Source organism: Manacus vitellinus, unplaced genomic scaffold, assembly GCF_001715985.3.
Source record: "Manacus vitellinus isolate BGI_N305 unplaced genomic scaffold, ASM171598v3 scaffold_6_pilon, whole genome shotgun sequence".
Taxonomy (NCBI): Eukaryota; Metazoa; Chordata; class Aves; order Passeriformes; family Pipridae; genus Manacus; species Manacus vitellinus.
In genome coordinates, this window is record NW_021940750.1 from 28,285,021 (window position 1) to 28,293,031 (window position 8,011).

The window sequence follows — 8,011 nt, forward strand, 5'->3', positions numbered from 1 at the left end:
TTCTGTTGTGCCTTTTCCAATCGGCTATGTCTGTCACGTATTGGCCTCATTAGCCACCAGTGCTCTTGTAACAAATGTGGATAGAGCCTTTCCCAAATCTTCGTTCGCGAAGCCCAGCCATGATGACTATTCAATATTTCTCGAAATCAAGTTCACCTGCCATTTGAGTGCTTAGAAACCAGGTTTCATCCTTGAAAGCAGATGTGCTTTATGACTCACTTAGCTAAAGGTCAGATAGCTGTATCAAAATCATTAAATTAAAGATAACTGGGTACTTACATTACATTCAGAAGGCTCTTGCTCTCATATGGGTTGTGCTGTTTCTTGCTGCTTTAGTCATACTGCTGTTTTCCTCTGTTAAACATTACGTGGCTTCAAATACATATTACCTAGAAGCACAAAGGTGAATGCTGATGAAGCTAGTTTTCTTGGATGTTATATGCATCTGTCCACATTTCCTCACTCCAAACAGAGAGCAAAGACCATGGACAGTAGAGTGGAGTGTTACATCCAAAAGAGTAAGCAAATATTTATTGGAAATGAAATTTTGGTGCCAAGAGCAGTTACTTTGCCCTATATGCTACCTGAGATGGATATAACTGTTCATCTGGAGACACAATTTTGCCCAGCACTAAGCTTTGAAGACCAGGGTGAGGGAGCTGCAAGGAGCCCCAGTTGTGCTCAGCCATGCTACCCAAACTACTGGACTGCACTTATGTGTCAACATGTCTTTTATTTCTACGCAGTAGAGACTCCAGTGGTCACTATTCAGAAGCCAATGAGTTGTCTTGGCCTCATAAACATTTACACTTCTGTTAAACATTACATGCATCAAAAAAAAGTTATCTGAAGACACAGATAAATGCTGATGTAGACATGCAGAGAAGGTAGAAGTCAGGGATCACAGGGCCAGCTGGCTTTTATGTTTGCTGTCCCCAACATGCATAATTGCCATCTGCAAACACACTTTGAAGAGGAGAGGTCCATGGCCATGGGCAGTTGTACTACCACATACACCTTTCTAGCTTATTGCCAGCTAGTGACAAAAATGCTAAAACGTCTCGTGAGGTGTGTTATGGCCTGCACTGGGGCTTTAGTTTTTTGATCATGCAGCTTGGGGATCTGTTACAACATGCTAAAGCAAGCTAACTTCTTTTATGGAAAGAGCAGAAAAGGTAACTGATGTGAAACTTGTTTTTTCTCCCCAAATGAACTTGGCAGCAGTTCAGAAACAGTCCCACACTCTGAGGCTTTCTTTGAGCCTTGGTTTAGTCACAACAGAAGAGGAAGCCTGGGCAGTGGAGTCCACTGTGCAGCTGCAGGGCCAGCTGAAGCAGAAAGTAACAGGAGAGAGACTCAGTGCTGTAAAGAATTACATACAAGAGTTGGGGCTGATTCTGGATTCCCTGCATGCTTCAATACAGTGAGAAAACTGTCAGATACACAAACACAAATGTTTTTGCTGTTCAGACATTCATCTGTATTAGTCTCTTGTTGAAAGTCAACATGGATCGATTCTGAAACTCTTTAAAATCTACCTCTCTTTGCTTCATTTATCCTTTTTCTCAAGAGGTGGTGGCTTGAAGAAGAGGTTCATTGTCCTATCAGGGAGGTCAGCAGAGGTTCTACAAGCCAACAGCTGGTCCACCACGGGGCCTATTTCTGGAGAGAGTAACCTGCAAAAGGTGCTTAGCAGTGTACTTTGTTTTACACCCTAGTTCCTTCCTAAACATGTGACTGTACTGGTGCTATTTGACTCCAGTGCTTCTGTTACAAGCTGCCTAGCTCCTTTCTTCTGCAAATGCTCAGCATACCTTGCAGGCAGCCCTGGCCATGCCCCCTGAATGCAATGCGTGCTCTAAGCATCATTCTGTAGAAACATTTTCTAGGACTGTTACAAAATTCCTCTTGTTTTGGACACTGAAAGAAAAGCAGAGGCACTGTCTCAAAGTAGCAAAATGTCAGTCTTGGCTGGGGAAGGACCTGGACCAAGTGTTTGCAGAGCAGTCACAGCCACCCCGCTGATCTATAACATCCACATTATAAAACATATTTCTAGTACAGATGTATTGGCTGCCCCAAGGCTGTCTTCATGTTCCATCCAAAAAGATGGTATATGCATTGCCAAAATTCACCACTGCTTACTTTGGCACCAAACTCTAGCTGAGAGGATGCAGTCATTGTTGGGGAGCTGGGGGGTGGTGGCTCTGGAGCAGACTCAGTGTTAGGTTGAAGAACTTACCTAAAGTATGTCTTGAAGACATATATGGTCGCAGTAAGATTTTGCCATTAATTTCCGTTCTTACAACAGGACTGAAAGGTCTGCCTGCCCCTGGCCTTCAGTTCAGCAAGGGAAGGAAAATGCATGGAAGGTAAGCCGTGGTCAGTCTGGTAGTGGTTCACATAAGAATTTTCCCTGCATTTATTTTCCTAAAAATACCTTTTTTAGCTCTCTTACACCATTTGACAGAGCTCACTGATGCAGATGGAGATTAATGAGGAGCTTGTTACTCTAATGAGTTTTTAATAATATGCATACTTTGAGAGGTAAACATATCCATTTCAAGCAACGGTAATAGAAGCTGCAGATGATGAATGGTATTGCCAAATTATTCAGAAGAAACATAGATCTATGTTTCCCATTTAATCTGTGGAAAACTGGGATTCACACGTCAGTCAAACATAATGTAGCAGTTCAGTGTTTGACTGCCACTAAAATCATTACTTCAGGATAAAAAAATTGGTATTTCATAATCTGAAAATGCATTCAAGATTTTCCGTAGTTTTCTTTTAATAGTTACCTATGTAAAGACACTCCCAGCTAGAGGAGTGCAGTGAGAAACACAACTTGGTTATAAAGAGGTGTTCAAAATAATTGTGTTACCATTTCCATATTACTAAGCCTTGGAAATAATAGCTCAGCTCTAAAGCCTCAGGAAAGAAAGGAAATATTTCTTTTCCATGTATTGTATTTATTGATATCAAGGAAAACTGTAGAATTTATGTACTAAATACATAGTTTTCTGTATCATGTGGAAAGTGAACTTCTCAAACCAGAATGGCTGGAAATAGATTTTCTAATTCCATGTTTATAAACCAAACCAAAAATGTCTTAGTAATCATCTGTACTTCATGACTACATTTCACAGATGTTTGAAAGAAATGTTAAGGTGTTTGATATTTGCTGGCCAAGTTATGTTTTTATGCAGGAGCCCAGCTGTTACTAAAAAAGTGTAATTTTAAAACTCTAACTTTGAAAACCCTAGTTATGCTAGCAGAAAGTTTGTCCATGAAAAAGTGTTACTGATCCTAAGCAGTTGTTATTTAATCTATTTTTTTGTTTTAAAGTAGGAATGATTGGTTTAAAAGAGGCTTTTTAAAAACAGCAACCTAAAATCTTATGTAAGACATGCGCACACAGGCTCTGGATGCACTAAATGTCTCTCGCTGGCTTGTTTCATTTTTCTCTAAAGGAACACAATTTTGCTCTTAGTTCTAATATAAACACAGTTCATGTGCAAGGTAATTGTGATCTGGTGTATTGTGTTTATACTTCCAAGGCAGAAAACCATGTGGATTTTTGTAATCGATATTAAAGAAAACTCTAGCCTCATGTTTTCACTTGGTTAGGACTGTAAGCATTGCTGATTTCTGTAAGCAGTTACACAGTGGCTATTTAATGAGCCATGCCTAACAAAGTAATAAGGTTTAATTAGCCCAGCTTAACCTGACAGCATGCTGCTGGCACACTATTTGTTTGTACAGCTGGCTAGTGATGCATGTATGCATATAAAATAAAGATCACTCCTTGAAGTTTTTCTTTACTTTTCAAATATTGTGTAGTTGAATTTCATGTTGTCTTCATACAGACTCTGCTTCCTCCATACAATGTAAAATCAGATCTCAGTTAATAAGATTAACATATTCTTCATTTTGAGTTTTGATAGAGGCTACTTTCAAGTTTAACATTGGTAATGCCTATACAAATTTCATATTTCTGTTTTTTAATCATGGCAAAAATTTGGGTCACACGAGAAACCAAAACCTGTGTAGACAAGATCCTAATCTTGTAAACAATGTACCATTGTTTCAGGGGGCAAAAGCTCCAAGTAAAGCACATAGATAGGCTGCTTAAGGCAGGATTAGATCTGCACAGAGATAGTAATTGATTAATGTTTATAGCATCTTCCTTTATACTTTAAAAATAAGATTATTGTTTTGTTCACATGTTGATGTCCACCATGCCTTACATGGATTTTCAAACCTGAAACTCTGAGCCAAGGTTTCCTTTTTTTCTGTTGTTTGTTTGTTTTGTTTTGTTTTGTTTTTTTTTGCTACGGAGAGTCTAACCTACAGTTGCAATCAATGATAACCACTGAATAGTGAGAGGACAAGAATTAAATCTATATTCATCAGCCCTGGCTAGTGCACTCTCTGTGTTCTTCCCAGCAAAATTCAGCAGGTCTTTGTGAAAGTCCCAAAAAGAAAGTGGGGGAGTTTCATAGGAACAGAGACTGGATGGCAGAAGTGTAAAGGGAAGTCCCTGACGCAGTGACTCCTGGGAGCAATTGCATCTGAGGAAACCCAGATCAGTGACTCTCAATCTACCTAGTGGAGAGCAGAGCACTGGAAATGCCAGAAAGAGGCTGAAATGGAAAAGTAAGAGAGAGGTAGTTTGTGCTTCTATAACAAAACACATGCATCCACTCAATAATAAAATCTTCAACTTCTGTCCAGCCACAGTGTCTAATGGTTTCTTGAAGCAACCTTATAATCAATATGGCAGAGAAACATTAAAACTTTGGGATCATAATCAGTCATTAAAACATTATATTTCTAAATACTGTCCCTCTATACAACATATTTTACTTTTCAGGGGAACATAGCCAACAAGTGTGCCAGTATGTTTTCCCCACAGGTTTGAACTGCATGGCTGCTTTCCAGGAGATGTGTAGTAATTTACAGCTCTCAAACTGTACTGTTTAGTGGAGTGTCCAGTTAGTATGTAGGAGTGAAACCTAATCACACAATGGACTTGTTATTTGCTGGCTGTCATTTACAAGAAAGCGAGGAATTGAACTGACATCTGAGTGAGAAAGCATCATGAAAATCCCCCTCTCTGCACAGAAAGCCATCAATATTTGTCACAGGTTAATTTTATGCTAGTTTGGATCTATTAACTCGAAATCCAGTGTGAACACAATGAGGAAAAAAGGGGTTTGAATCAATGTCTTTGAAGTAGTTTCTAAAGAAAGACTGGAACACCCCTAAAATCCACAGAGTGCCAAAAATAACTCCTCATTTTTGCCCACAGAAATGAGATACAAGGCTTAGGTCTCAGTGGTTAGTTCAGTGTTGCCAAACTCCATGAATACTGAAGTGTTTGGAGAGGCTGTTTTCCCTTTAAACTTCTTCTGACCTTTCATAATCTTCCCCCGCCCAAATTCCATCTCCATCCAAATCACACATATCACATCCAACTGGAGTGCCTTGGAAAGAAAACGGAGTTGGATTTCTTGGGGGATCAGGGGAAGAACATTTTGGGGAATCAGTCAGTAAAAAAGAAACTAGATAAACATAGTCTTTACTGTTAAAAAATAGAAATAGAGGACTTATCTGACCACTTTTACTGCCTCTAAACAAATTTGTTCATTCATTTTCCTGTGTTAAATTAAATTAAGATGTATATCTGCAGTGCCTCTATCTGTACAGCAATACAACCATTGAAAGATACTTTTTTTAAAGAAGCAAGTACTAAAACTACCTGTGTTTACCCCAGCTGTGCTTTCGTCCTCTGTCTTTTTTCTTTATTTCTTTTTTTTAGTAAAGAAAGTGAATTATTTAAGGAACTGCCACGTTATATTATCCCAAAACTGGCCAAAAAGTGAGTCATCTTAGATTGGAATAGCTCTGAGTTTCATTTATGATTCATAGGACTGTATTGAATGAGTTGGATGCCTGAACTAAACATTGGGTTTAAATCGAGCACACCAGATCTACATAACCAAAAAGAGAGAGCTAATCATCATCTCAGTGAGCTTGGAAGGGAGCATTCTTTGAGCAGACACTGGAGTGGAAATTAGAACAGATGTAAACATGTCTCTAGAAAGAAACTCATTTTGCTGTGATGCTCTACAATTTCTACATGCCTTGGTGCAGAGAGAGCCTCTCCTACTCCCAAAATAAGGAAGAAGGAGCAAGAAGTGATTTGTCACATCAGCTGTCATCTCCTACACATGAGCTTGCCTTGGGGAAGAGAGATCACAAGCCAATCCCAAAGACTCAAGGACATGCAAGAGTCAAAATCTTGAAGATCACTCAAAGTTTCTTTTTATGGTAACCACTGTGCACCACTGGTGCAGGTTCTCCTTGTTGGCCTTGCCTGTGCTCATCTAAAGCCTTTGAAGCATATCTGGTTTTGATCTTGGATGATGGAGAGTGGACATTGGATTGGAGCCCTGCTTTTCTGGGTTATCAGGATCCAAGGCGCCTCAAGCTCAGCGGTATCCATTATAGGTGTATGGTTCTAAAGCCATGTTATCTGTCTCTGTTTCAGCCCCTCTGATAGTGATACTGATACTGATATTGATACTGATACTGGCTCTTGAAATCCATCCACCTGCCACAACAGGTCATCAACCTGTGCACTCTTTGTGCAGGTAGCCTTTTCTCCAGTGGAAGTATCTGGATATCCACTGCAAGCTACCACCGGTACTGAATCTCCTTCCTTACCAGTTCCATCTGGGTGGAAGCAACAGCTTTTTCAGAGGCTGTATAAGTAGACACACTGGTTTTTGCTCTGAGGCGAGTGCCCACTGTTATGGCAGAGACCTGGAGCACTTAGCACTTACCTGAGCTGTGGGTCTACTTGAAGATTTCAGCACCCTCTGTGCACACCTTGCCTTCACCAACTGCAGCACTACACGCTTCTGATGCACCATGCCCTGTTTGCTGTGCTCCCTAGAGCCATTTAAATCTCCTGTGGATGCTCCTGACAATGCTCCCTCCTTGCCAGATTGGCTTGATAGAGGTTCCAGGTCCTGATGGGGCTCTGGACTGCTGCTTGAGGGTCCCTGAGCACAGGTGATTATGCTGTTGGTAACTCATTCTGACATGCCAGGAGTATGCATGTGGTATTTGGGGTTACCAGTGCTCTTTGAAGGTTGCAGGAGAACACTACCTTGAGGAATATGTCTCACGAGGACTTGCTGAGCCCAGAGGTTATTGTGATTTGCTGATGATGGATGTTGGCTGTGCAGATCTTGACCATGGCACTTTCATAGCTGCCAAGTTCCTAGTGACAATAGTAGTCAGGTTATCAGCCCTCATTAATCACCAAGTTCTTTCAGAGCTGAGAAATTAGCTTAGTATTGCCAAGGAATATCTGTTAATTACTAATTGTTTGACAATTGCTAGACTATTGGAAAACAAAATTAAATATATTACATCATAAAATCATAGAATGGGTTGGGTTAAAAGGGATGTTAAAGATCATCTAAATCAAACCTGTACCATGGGCAGGGACACCTTCCACTACACCAGCTTTTCTCAAGCCCCTCCAGGCCGGCCTTGCACACTTTCAGGAATGGGGCATCCACAACTTCTCTGGGCAACAAGTTCCAGTGCCTCAGCACCCTCAGAGTAAGGAACTTCTTTCTAATATCTAATCTAAACCTGTCCTCTTTCAGTTTGGAGCCATTGCCCCTTGTCCTGTCACTACATGCTCTTGTAAATAGTCTCTCTCTATCTTTCTTATAGGCTCTCTTCAGGTACTACAAGGCCGCAATTAGGTCACCACAAAGCCTTCTTTTCTCCAGGCTGAACCACTCCAATTCTCTCCATCTTTATTTTGTGCATTTAACAGAGCATTAGTAGGTATTTCTTCAAGTGTTTATTATGCCATACTCTTTTATGGAGTTTTAAAAATATGGAACGCTTCATGAATTTGCGTGTCATCCTTGCGCAGGGCCATAGTGTTGTCTACTCTCTTATACGGTTCCGAATCATGGGT

The 8,011-nt window shown here is 40.5% G+C and overlaps 2 protein-coding genes across 3 annotated transcripts in view; both read right to left on the reverse strand.

Annotated features, from left to right (window-relative positions):
* Positions 1-389, reverse strand: part of LOC103766531 (alpha-1-antitrypsin) — a 20,329-nt gene extending 19,940 nt beyond the window's left edge. Inside the window, exon 1 of the mRNA XM_018082383.2 lies at positions 280-389. The gene's annotated coding sequence lies outside the window, so the exon portion shown is untranslated. The remainder of the gene's footprint in view (positions 1-279) is intronic.
* The window catches only part of LOC103766533 (alpha-1-antitrypsin), a 7,990-nt gene extending 7,289 nt beyond the window's left edge, over positions 1-701 (reverse strand). The window contains exons 1-2 of one of the 2 annotated variants that reach the window (XM_018082382.2): positions 585-701; positions 280-389 (exon numbers count right to left, since the gene is read on the reverse strand). The gene's annotated coding sequence lies outside the window, so the exon portion shown is untranslated. Of the gene's footprint in view, positions 1-279; positions 470-584 lie in introns of those variants that run through there. The other variant, XM_008933577.3, reaches the window with a different exon arrangement.
* Between the last annotated feature and the right edge of the window lie 7,310 nt (positions 702-8,011).